Consider the following 13,098-nt stretch of genomic DNA (forward strand, 5'->3'; position numbering starts at 1 on the left):
CCAATGAATGACACCCCAGCTCACAAATTAGTTTTTGCAATTTGTCTCCAATTTAGACATGTATTATTGTGTTCCCTTAGCATATAGTGAAAATGGTCAATGAATGGGCCTTCTCCAGCTCCTAACAGACTTGTTCCCTTTGCATGTCCAGTGTCCCTGTTACTTAAATTCTATTACTGTCATGGGTGGAGAGTCAACACCAGGTGAGAATTAGCCCTTTCCAGATACAATGCAGAGATCAACTGAGGGCTCATGGGAGGAATATTTGATTACTATTATACTAATTTACACTTCAAATCACAAGTAATGTTCAGAGAATGATGGGTCATGAGAAAACTAACAGAAAACCCAAAATAAAATGATTGTGTGCAACAGAATGAGAAAATGAAGCCTTGTTTCTTATGTTTTTTTCTCTGTCCCTCTATCCCTTTTCCTCTTGGACATCTGGTAAGATTTCACTCTCAGGAGAAGTGACATTTTAATTAATTCTCCCAATGTCATGGAAATTTAATGTAACTTTGATACCACTTAGGCCTCTATACTTATCTGGAGTTGGGTATTAGGGTCGAAGAGGCATATGCACATATGAAGGGTACACAATGTCATCTAGGTTTAAAAGAAAATATTCCTTTTATTATGATAAATGGAGTGCATTTGTTTTGAAGATGGGAGGGAGAAATGACTGCAGAAGCTCAGGCTGCTGCTAGGTCTCAGCAATTATCTCTTGGAGTAGATGTGGAGAGACTTCAGGAGCAGAATGGCAGTGGGAGTGACTTGCCCACAGATATGCAGGACATTACAGAGCCAGAATACTGGTTTTTCATTTCCACCCTCCATCCTGAAAAAATGAAAACATAAGTGTCTTGTCCTTTTGTGAGACTTATGTATCAGTGGGATAAATCCTCTGATACAGTATTTAAACATCTGTTCATACAGATCACTATCTCACCTTCTAAAGAAAATCTGTTCTGGGCAAAGACCGTGTTGCTGCTGCAATGTGCAATTCCTTTGTTCCTGGGGTTTGCAGCAGCCTTGGACTCTCCATAATGGATGTGCTGGGATCTGTGCTGAATGCACCACTGGTGGTAAATAATTACTTGACCAGTTAGCAGACTCCTCAGACTGTCTTCAGTGCATTTACAGCCTCCCCAGATGTATTAGACCAGAGGATTTCACAGGATGACCACCTGAGCTTGCTTCCACTTGATCCACTGCAAGTTTGATCACCAGCTTCAGCAGAAATGGGAGGTGAATCCTACATGTTCCCCAGGGTTTCTGTCAGATACCAGTGTCTCCTAAACCTCCATATATAACTAAAGAGGCTGATAAGTAATGAGGGAGGAAAGATGTCAGACAGGAATGCCCTTGAAATAAGCTATTCTAACAATACTATGTTAAGATAAGCACATCATCCTCAACTCTGTGTGAATGAACTGGCGCTATTTAGCAGCTCCATAACTCATTCAGCTTTTTTTTTCTTTACGTAAAGCACCAAACTCATTCATTATAGTTGGCTTCAGGGCTCTTGGGAATCACCTGAAAGCTCTCCATCTTCAGGATGGACAGCTAATCTAGACAAATAATTTCAAATAGTTTAAGAAACAGTTTGACCCCCGATGCAATATAACTAAAGGTTAAAGGACATCTTGGTGTGTATCTTTAGAGAATATAAATGGAGCTGTTTATTCCTTACCTCTGGAGCCTGTGCAAGGTTCAAATTCAGTTTAAAAGCTTATCACCAAAATTCATTTTATAGAGTACCTTAAACTCCCACTCAGTCCGATCAAAGCTTTTCCGACATAAAGTGAATGAGCTACAATGAGTTCCCTTGTTCAGTCAGCCAAGTCAATGTTCTTAATCAGTATAAAAACATCAGGAGTCAAATAGTGGTTTTTATTAAAATGTGTTTGATCAGCTTCCAAGGAGGTGACAGAGGTCTTTGGAAAGAAGCATTGCTGCCTGCTCCTAGAAATGCATGTGAGCCCTGTAAAAGCACTGGGCTCTGAGAGGACCCTGTGGCTTGCTCATGACTGACCTCATTATCCTGGGAGCTGGGCGCACCCTCTCACCCTGCACTCTAATCCTCCTCCAGCCTGACCTCTTTTGAGTTGCCTACTCCTGAAAACTCATTTATCTCAGCTCCCTCCACTGGATAATAATCAAGCCCCTGGGCTTTGCCAGGGATCAAAGAATGATTGCTCCAGTTGTCTCAAAATCTATTGCTTCTTTAGATGCTGTTGCTTATTCAAAGCAACATTATGCTGAAAGTCCACAGCAGCTGTGGATTAGACAGGGCAATGTTTAGGAAGTAATGTGTGGGGAAAAGCATCCATCTGACTTTCTGGGCACTCACTCAGCTGCTCAAGAGAGAGTGGATGCACACCTAAGAGCACCACACAGACATGGCTGGCCCCAAGAGCTGCTTGTTGGTAGCACTCCTACGAGTCTTCTCCAAACACAGGCCCATAAGGGACAGCCTCTGCTCAGCTGTCATACCACATACACCCAGACATCCCCCACATATCAGAACACCTGTCTAGAGGCCAAGTTCCTTTTTTGAACTTAGTGAACATAAAGTTGATTCTTCCAGCAGTGGGGAAGGAGCTCCCTGAAGCCTACACCCCTACAATGCACAGAGAGGGAGAAATGCCACGTCCTGGGCTGTCTGGTCCACTGCACTGATCACCATGAGCACACTGGGAAATCAGTTATGTCACCCAAGGCTTCACTGTGACTTAGGCTTGTCAAACAGCTGGGTCTCCCACATTACAAAATGGAAGACTCAGGACAATACTATCTTGCTATCAGGTCCCTGATGGGCTCACAACTTTCCTAATGTTTCTCTGCTACAAATGATCTTATTTCAAAAATCTCTATGCACTGATTGCCAGAAACCATTTACTACCAAGAATAGCTCAGACATGGACTGAAATCTTAGACTCTGGCTGAAATAAGGATGATCAAGACATATTCATGACAGCAAGGCTGTTATGAAATAGAATTATTCTCTGGAATAGCTCTAGACTTCAAATATTTAGGGCCAGAAAATGAATGCTAACTCAATTCTGATCCATGCAATCAAACAACAGCAACAAGGCAGCAGGGCCATTTTAGATCCATGTGTTGGGAAAATGAAAATGACCTAACTAATGGAGATGCTTTTCTGCATTCATGGTGTCCTCTCCTCCTTCCAAAAGCCTGTCAAGAGAAGTTGGCAATAAAACAAATATAACTGAGATGTTTGAGAAGATAGCTCATCAACAAGACCTATTCACACGTTCAAGTCATCAACAAACATTTCAGCTGGCAAAACTAACCAAATTTGGCAGGTGAAGCCTTTTTTTGTCCTTGGGACTATGCTTGAAACTAATCATTTGCAGTCATAAGCCCAGTTGGACACATCACTACCTCAAAAAGTTTAATCAGTGAAGACATAATCTCTGTTTAGGACTATTTGGACAGATTTTTCTCTCCCCAAGGAGCCATTAGGAGGCAGGAAGTGTGTGTCCACACACTGACTGGTGTAGGGATCTGACTGATAGGAAGGAAGCTCCAACCAGGAGGTGGGAGTGGAAAGGCATTTAACAGAAAATTCATTTCTGTTCATTTTCATTTATTTACATTTTGATAGCTTGTGCATAGGCAGAGATTTGATAATTTGAACTTCAAATAAAGGACAGGAAAAGTAGCTGATTCATCTTATGGTCTCTTATGGATATTCTTCTCTGTGGTGACCAGTGAGAGGACCAGAGGGAATGGCCTGTGGAAGTTGAGTCAGGGGAGGTTTAAGTTGCATATCAGGGAAAGATTCTTCACCCAGAGGGTGGCTGGGCACTGGAACAGGCTCCCTGGGGAATTGATCACAGCACCAGGTATAACGGAGTTCAGGAAGCATTTTGACAGCACTTAGGTTTGTGGTGTGATTTTGGGGTGATCCTGTGCAGGGCCAGGAATTAGATTACAGTGATCCTTGTAGGTCCCTCCCTAATCAGGATATTCCATTCGATGGTCCTTGTGGGTCCCTTTCCCATTCAGGATAGTCTATGACTGTATCATTATCAATTCAGGGAAGTAGAAAAACTTACAGAAACCCTGAACAACTGAGTTCTATTCCATTCACAAAATAAAAGCATGAAGAAGAGAGCAAGAGAGCAGCTGAAGTTGTCCATGATTACACACTTTTGAAAATACAAGCAGTTCCAATGGTTCCTAAACAGAGACTTGTGATAAAAATTTTACATCCATTTGTTAAAATTTTTATCTGATGCCCTAGCAACATCCTTTGAGTAATTCCTATCTTCAGGAACTACATGGGTCTTATGTTTTTGTCCTGATTTAACTTTTTTTTTTCATAAATAGAGCATAGTCATAGGTTGGTGCTTTTTCCCCAAAGCTGACTGGGTTGGATTTGAGGAGATGAACATGGGAGCAACACAAATCTTAAAAACCTCCCCCCCAGGCTTCTGGCTACCTGTTGATAGTCCATCCTCTCTCCAATCACTCCACACAATGTCTGTAATAGAACACTAACATAGTGTAAACATACTGTTTCACTGCTTCAATCAGTGCTTTCTCTTACTCAATCTAGAGGAGAAAGTAAGCAAATTACTAATTAAAGAAATATAAATAAATCATTTTTTTCTCTCCTTTTTGCCTTGTTAGGTGCCCCCCCAGCTTACCATCCTCCTTGTGCATCCTCCTTTCTTATCACAACATAGTTACAGGTAATTCAGATTTTCCCTCTGTAGCCCTGACCGCCTTACCCAAATCTCACAGCAATCTCACAGCCCTGATCAGGTGTGACCACCCACCTTGGTACTCACAGAGCCCGAAGTCATCTTGGTGCTGCTGCACAGCTTCTTCCTGTTTACTAACAGAGGTATGTGTGTGCTCAGTTATAACTCCCATGCTACTGAATCACTGAAAGATACAGGACAGCAGTTGAATGTGGAGATTTCTAGGAATAAGACATCTTTCTTGTGCAGCTGAACTCTCTCTCTTTCTGAAATGCTTCTGGATTAGTGATTTGAAGAATGCATTTTTTATTGTATTCACCAAGCTAGATGCATGCTGGTTCTGGGTAATGAGATTTCTTAATTCAAATTCCCAAAAGTGTAAAACAAACTACATGTTATTGCATTTCTTTGTAATATAATCAGTTACATATCTGTGTGTGTAAAATATTGTTCACCTGCATTTTTTACCTGTAGTATGCAGTGATGGAAGATGGTTATTCAGAGTAGTTGCTGCACTCTCATTGAAGAAGGCAGCTGACAACCTGGTTCAGTTCACATCAAGCATGCCAATGAGACTTACAGATGATCATTGTTGACACACTGTTAATGCTTAGTCACGATATTTACTGTGCTCTGTGTGAGATAATGACAGGTTTGAACCTACACCTTTGCTAATAATATGGGGTTCATCACATATTTCAGAAGGAACAGGATGAGGAGGGTATCATTCTTTGTTCATTATTGTTTCAGCTAAGTGAGAGGAATCATGTATGGCATTGACCAGAACAATTCAGCGTAAAGCCTTCACCCTTCCCAACTCATGCTGGTGACTAGTTGTTGACATGATTAACTAGTGACCTAGATATTGTAGGATGACAAGAAACGTCCATGCTACATGGAAAAATCTTTGTTTTACTACAGCATTTCTTGCATCTCCTCTGGCAGCCCGTGTTCATTGTTGTCTGAAGCAGGATACCAGACTTAATCAGCTTGGCTTTGCACAGCAACCTCCATGTTCCCATAAACATGGAAAGTACATTTTGGCTTCTCCCTACCAGACTGGATGCAGTGTCTGTGAATACTCACCAGACTGCTCCCTCCTTGCAATCTTGCCAAAACTAATTCCATGCTTCCCATACTTGCAGCACAGTGCTGCAGTCTGTCACCTTCTCCATGATCCCAGGCTTCCAGCAGAGTTGACTGGGCAATCTTCAACCTGCAAAGTGAGTGGTCTGGAAAAGCAGAGTGGTGGAAGTGTGAAAAGAAGTCAAGGAGGTGTAGGGGTTGTCTTATCCACCATGGAACCAGCTGCAGGATGGCTGTTTATCTGCGCTCTGTCATCTGCGAGGCTCAGTGTGGTGTCCCTTCCATCCTGCATGAACAATGAGTTCTCTAATGCATCAGAGCCAAATAAACTTTGTGTGCCTGTATTTAACATGAACAAAGAGTGACAGTGTCACTTTTGATTGCAGGCGAAACACAGCTGTTTTCACTAAAGCCCAAATAATTACATAAGGAGTGAGAGTCACAAGACCTCTGATGAAAAAAGGAAACGGAGGCATAGTCTGAGAATATAAGACTCAGATCCTGAGAACAGGATGGGGTTGTGTTTATGCAGGTAGATAGGTAGTGAGAAATGTGTGATTCAGATGTTTTTATGAGGCAGATCCATATAACTACAAACTGGGTAAAGCTGCCAGATTTCTGTGCAGTTCCATTGCATTTTTGGGAATTGTCACACCCCAGATGCTGTACTGGAGAGGAAGAAGTTGATTTCCCTCCTAGGGGAAGTCCAGCTTGTCATGCAACAGCACCCATATTTTCCCAACCAAAAGCTGCACCAGTCACTTCACCAGGAATGGGAGAGCCACACCCCATTTGCAGAAAATAGAGGGTATTGCAACAAACACCTCTTAAAAAATGCACAGCTCATAATGGCTGCAGGCCACAGCAGGCCAGTTTCTATCCTTCAATTAGTGATCTTCCAAATGACTCACCAGTGAGCATTGCATCAAAGACCTGCAATCTGCAAGGGCCATATCTAAATATTCATTGACAGGACTGGTAGCACCACTTTTTTGAAGGTTGCCCAACTTCTCTTTATAAGGTCCTATTTTCTGTTTCTTACATCTCTGCCAACCCTTTATCAGTTCCAGCTCACAAGTTTCAAGCTTAGTCCTGCCACAGCTCATTGTCTGCTAGTTGGGTTTGATGATTTGGTTTGGTTGAGTTTGGGGCAGATATCTTATTTTGTGTTTAATCACTTTAGCTGTTTCCAACAGATATTTGTCAAAAATAAAGAAATAATGAAAGACAGAAGCAAACAAAAAAAAAAACGGAAAAAATTTTGTGGATTTCTTCCTGTAATAGCTCCTAGTGGCAGAGAACTGAAATTTGTCAGGCAGAAGGCCCTCAGGTCATGAATCTGCCAGGAAAGCCCATGCTAATGATGTTTCAGCTAATCAGATTGCAAACATCCTGAAGCTTGGTCTTTCCATACAGCTACTGACTGACTGTGTCACTGACTGTGACAACATCATCAGGAACAGCATTTGACCATCTCAAGGGAGAACTAAACTGAACAGGGCACAAGCATCAGGTGTGGTGAAGTAGGCTTGCAGGCAAGAACCTGCCATCAGTGTGTAGTTGCAGTCATTGAGTGATCCACTCATTCCCTGGAAAGCTAAAAACTACTTGGACCAAATTAAGAGAACCTGTGAGTGAGCCTGTTGTTGCTATCTGTTACTGTTATCAGTTTTCTGTAAGTATAACAAAATGAGCCCTGCCAATTTATACAAACTAATTTAGAAAAGGCCCTAAGTAATTTCCAGAGATTAATACATTATGGACGCTCCAGGTAAATATGTGGGAAGGATAGGCATGTGGCTGTTGCTTGGGCTTGGGAGACTGTTTAACCAGAGAGCCACTATCAATCAACCAATCAATCAATCAATTAGCATTGATAAATTAAAGGGAAGAAGAATGACAGCAAAGATACTGTAATCCTGTTTTCTGAACAATAAAACTGAGCATGTGTAAACTCCAATCATTACTGAGCCATGGGCACTGCAGTATGAGGTGTCTGGAGCAGGATCTGTGTGTGGTGGGAATAGCCAGGGGGAAGAGAAGCTATACCTTGGAGGAGGAAGATACAGCAGTGAGACCAGGCAACTATGTGAAGGTAACAGTAATAAAAGAGTATGGATGATAGAAGTTAGAGGCTAAAGCAAGGAAAAGGGAGTAAAGCAAGGGAGATATGCTTGGAAGGGGACCAGTCCAAGTGTAAGGGGGATTCTGTACACTTCCCACTCTCCTCCTTCAAGGACAGACATAGGGATAGAGAAGCTTTTTCCTACTTCCCAGGCCTATCCTACTTGCTCCAAGGCATAATAGAGTGCCCTTGCCACCTCCAGACTGCAGTGGGGAAAATCCTGGGTCCCCGTTGGGGTACAGGCTGGCTCTCACAGCTGCACAAGGGTGCAACGGGACGTAGCCTGGACAGGTACTCGCAGCACCAGAGGGCACCAGACAGCAAGGAGCAGGTGTTAACTGGGTCCTTGGGGCTGCACAGGTACAGGGCTAGGAACAGTGGGCTGAGTTGGAAAAGCAGACAGGAGTGTATGATATCAGAGTGGTGATCTCAAAAAGATTATCTACTTTTTTCATTCACTCTCTGTAACTGACTTGGAGTAAATCTCAAAATACATGGCTTTGGGATTTCTCTCTTTGCTCTGTCAAATCAAGAAAGTAAGACTACAATATAAATTCAACCTACCCCCCCTACTAACTCTACCTCACTGAACTGGACATGTCCATACCATTTATACCCCAAATGTGGCTTTGCAGAACACTTTAGAGAAGAGGGAACCACCAGAGTTTTTAACTTCACAAGTGTGGTGAAACTTGTGCTGTTGGTCCATATGGTCAGCATTCATTTACACCCCTAGAAGCAACGAGACACAGGGTAAACTTTTCAGTCATTGCACCACCAGCTGTAGCCCCCTCAGCCTAATGCCAAAGATACCACCTCTACTCCCCTGACATTTATCACTGAAGTCATTGGTCTCAGTTGATTTCCTGCCCCCTGTTAACAACCCCGGTAGCAAGAAGGCCCAGAGGCATTCCCTGTGACACAAATCTCTGCACTAATATGATCATTTGAACCCTGGAAAAATCAGGCTTCCTTTTTTCCTCTGTGTCCTTGTGCTCTGAAATTAGATTTCCTTAGATGTAGGGTAATTAATATGAGTCCTCTCCTCAAAAAAAGCACATCAGGCTATATACTTGACTCTTCAGCTGCAAGCTGAGAGAAGTATTACAGCCTTCCTACACAGCTGGCTCAAAACCCAGTCTCAGGACTCTAATGGACTGTTGAAGAGAAGCAGCTGTGGCCAAAGCAGACTCCCAGCCTGGGAAATACTTGAAGGAAGGGAGAATACACTACCTGGCATGATGATTTATGGATGTGTTCAGAGTAACACTTTCAATTGTTCCCCAGCTACATAGATATCATCCTCTTTCTACCCTACAAATTAGATCCTTTAAATCCCCCATGTAAGTTCTTTCCCACTAAACATTTTAGTCAGGCTAAATGGAGTTTTATCCTTGGGTTTTGCCACAGTAACTGCTCAGAGCAATAGTGGCCTCTTTTGCAAAGGTCATTGCAGGGCCTTCCAGCTAAATTAGCTGCTTTAGGTCTGACAGTCCCTCACGTAAACTCACTTTCCTACTGCTCAGCTTGAGTTTCACAGCAAGCTCAGCCACCAAGAGTGAAAGGATGTTATCTACCAATCACATCAGAGATTAGAAACACCTTGCTCTGGAAAGAAAACTAAGAAAAATATGAGGATGTATATGAATAGAAAAAAGTATTCAGAAAACCTTGATGTGTCATCCTAATCATCTTCCTATTCATGAATGTACTTGAAACCTCTTACAAGGTTATGATAAGAAGTTGTTCACCAGTGTTACAAGAAGACAAAACATTCTGTTTTTTCCAAGCAGCAAGTTACAACATGAAAGTGAACGTGGTGTGCAGAACACTTTTCACCTCCACGTTCCCATCCAGAACTGTATTTTCCCTTGATAAATGATGAACCACATCCTACAGCTGTGCTACATATTTCAGACTAACAAGGGCAGAAGTGAGGTCACACCAATTCTAGAGTGCTGTCTATTGAGACAAAGGGGCTCAGGCTTGTGTCATGTGCTCTGTGTTTCATGCAGCATAGATTTAGACTATTTCCCTAATCCCTTGTTTTCCTGAGGACCTGGCAACAGTTTATGTACACTGAAGTTAGAGACATGGCCAGCTTATGCATTTTTCCCTTCCTCTACCAAACATTATCTTGTTCCTTTAAACCCAGCTTAACCTTACTTTGCTTCCTGTTTCTTCAGGGCACATACACCAACAAGAGAAGTGAAAGCAGCTATTTCTGTTTTTCCACTGCTCTGAGCAGTTCCTGAATGCTTGAAAGTGAATAAGAGCCAGAGACACCTCCTAGAAGATGAGTGAATCTATAGTTCCAGTTCAAAACAAAAGGGATCCTTGAATTAAACCTGTGGTGCAAAATTTCTTATCCTCATCTAGTAACAGGAGTTTGATCTGCTGCCAGCAACGTATGGCAAGAGCTGAACAGTAAACTTGGGAATCATGTCACTGATCACCTGCTGTCTAAAAAATTCAAATGGTCATCTAGCCCTCCTCAGCACACAATGCAGACAGACAGACAAAGAGAGTACCTCACATCCCTTTTATTCCTACTTTGGGCTGGTACAGATTGTTCCTGGAAGGTGTCTCTTTGTCTCCATAGGGTGAGAAGACTGGTATGAGCTAGATGCTGAGCTATCAGGCTGGGGTTAGGTGAGAGGCACTGAAATCATCTTAACAGCTATGTTTATCTGGGTCTTTTGTCCATGGGGCATTTATATCTAGGATCTCCTGATGCTGTCAATTCCAAGGTATTCAGAGGACTGATAGTGGTGTCTCCAGTGATCTCATGTCTCTGTTGCTTTCTGCCTGTTTTTGTTTTCAGGATGTTACTCCCCTTCAACCACGAACATGACTCTAGAATTACAAAGAAGATGGAAGATGATGGAAGAAAAAAAGGGGAGGTTACCTCTCCCCCACTCTTAATGGCATCTGAAAAATGTCCAAAAGCTGCTCTTAAATGAGTAGCTCTATGAGCAATGTGACTGGTGACTCCTGATTTCCTATGGATTCCTGTTTACAGTTAAATTCTCTGGCGCTTAATAATGTACAAATGCCAATTACAGCTTCTCTGGCACTTGGAGAGGTCATAATGATCCACTCCCACATAAAGTGTCTGGTGTCATATCTGAGTTCTGCCTGGGCCTTTCCTCTAGAGAAGGCACACACATGATATGTCTCTTCTAGAGAGACATCTATTTTCCTGACTGGAATTGAATGTGAGTTCAAAGACCTGAGTGGAATGACAGCAAAACAGAGCCAGTCTTCCAGCAAGCAGCAAGCCTCTTGAAAACTCAAAGATAATCCATTTATACTGTAAGGAAGTAAAATGAGAATGGAAATACTTTTCCCTCTGTTCAACTTTCAGTGAAAACTTCTCTTCACCTCTGCCTCTTTTCCTGTCACATCACACCTCTGAAGGCACAGACCTGGCAGATGGCAAAAAAAGAGTAGTTGATTTTGTTATTATTTAGATATAGAGCACCTTAATGTATGCTAGTAACTGCTAAGTTGGGTGGAGAAGCTTTCTGATGGAAAATTGTACCTCCCTTTGGCAAAAAAAAGAAAGAAAAGAGGTGGTACTTGGAAAGATGAAGGGCAATTCAGTCCTTTGAATGCTCATATCATAAAACTGAATATGAAATAATTACCATAAATGAGGCAACTGCTCCTACACCCTCTGCAACCTGGATGACATCCTTCTGTGTCATCAAAATTAAAGTTACTTGCAGAAAACACATCACTTACTGCCTTATCTCAGTTACCCAAGCTCACACATACAAGAAAAGAAGACCAAAGTCTTCTAAATTGGTTCTCTCTACAAAGAAATTTAACTCTGCAAGGATTTTAAGTCTATTTTTTCCTCCAAAAATACTGGCACTAGGAGAGGCGTGATTTTATCCCTAAACAGGGTGTTCCTTAGGCTCTTTGCCAATTTAATTGGCTTATTCATATCCTTCTCTTCCAGATTACCTCAGGGTGATTTACATGTTAGAGGCCTATAAACACTGATGAATCATTACATGAAAACCAAAAACATTGTTCATTGTCTGACGGGGTCCTCACTGGTTTTTGCCCCCAAATTATTTTTTCTCACTGGAACAACCTAATATGTCATCAACCTCTGACATCATTCTAATGCTATACAGAAAAAAGAGTTGCTAAAATACAATGGCACTACTGTAATTTGGTTTTTACCAGTGTTTCCAGGTACTCTGTAGGAGCAAGCAACAGGTGAGGTTTTCAAGTGGGGAGATACAGATGTCCCCAGACTGGCTTCTTCAGTTGACTGGCCATTTTGAAGACTGTCTCCTTCTCATTTTCCATCAATAAATCACTGTGACTGAGCTCTAAAGAAATGCAAATACAAAGACAATTTAATTTCCTCTCTCTGAGAAACATAATTTTTGTTGTAGCACTTGAACATCTACACTAATATGGTTTTATTTAGAAAGAGCTGGTGGACTTCCAGTGAATTCAAAACAATTTCCTTCATATGTTAAACATGAACTACATCTCTAGGAAATATTTTGCAGGCCAATTAAGGACAACTTTACCTCTACCAAATACAGAAACAAGCAAAGATTTGTATTCATGAACAAAGAAAGAGGTTAAAGAGGTTCATTTTGCCTTTTTGTCGATTAAAGTCTTAGACTTGCATGTATCTCCTTTTTGTGACATGAACACTTTCATAGAATCATAGAATGGTTTGGGTCAGAAGTCACCTTAAAGATCATCTAGTTCCAACTCCACTAGACCCCATCCAACCTGGCCTTGATAAAATGATTTTGATAAAATGCACTAGAAAGCTTTAGAGAACATACTTTTCTACAACTTTGGTAACAATTTAATATATTTTGCCTCAGTATTCTCACAAAAAGCAGTCACTCCATCACCCTCTAGGGAATTACTATACCCCGTATTCAAACACATAACTTTTCCTCCTTACATTTTATGTCCCTGCAGTGCCTCTCCTGAGCAAGCTCCTTGCTTCTAGACCAGGGCTACTACTGGCTATACAGCCACTCAGGGAAATACAGCACCCTTCCAATAAGTTCCTATTTTGCTTTCCAAAGAAATCTCCATGCCTAACACCCATCTCCCTCATCATCAACCAGCACTTTTTAATCCTTTTTGCAGTAACATTTCCAT

At 41.8% G+C, this 13,098-nt stretch overlaps 1 long non-coding RNA gene across 1 annotated transcript; it reads right to left on the minus strand.

Moving 5' to 3' along the window:
* Window positions 1–607: 607 nt before the first annotated feature.
* On the minus strand, window positions 608–1,036 carry LOC118684535 (uncharacterized). Its single transcript, XR_004979858.1, has 2 exons — window positions 950–1,036; window positions 608–838 (listed from the first exon to the last, which is right to left on the minus strand). It is a non-coding gene; the product is annotated as an uncharacterized LOC118684535 (long non-coding RNA).
* Window positions 1,037–13,098: the final 12,062 nt, after the last annotated feature.

Source organism: Molothrus ater, chromosome 3, assembly GCF_012460135.2.
Source record: "Molothrus ater isolate BHLD 08-10-18 breed brown headed cowbird chromosome 3, BPBGC_Mater_1.1, whole genome shotgun sequence".
NCBI lineage: Eukaryota > Metazoa > Chordata > Aves > Passeriformes > Icteridae > Molothrus > Molothrus ater.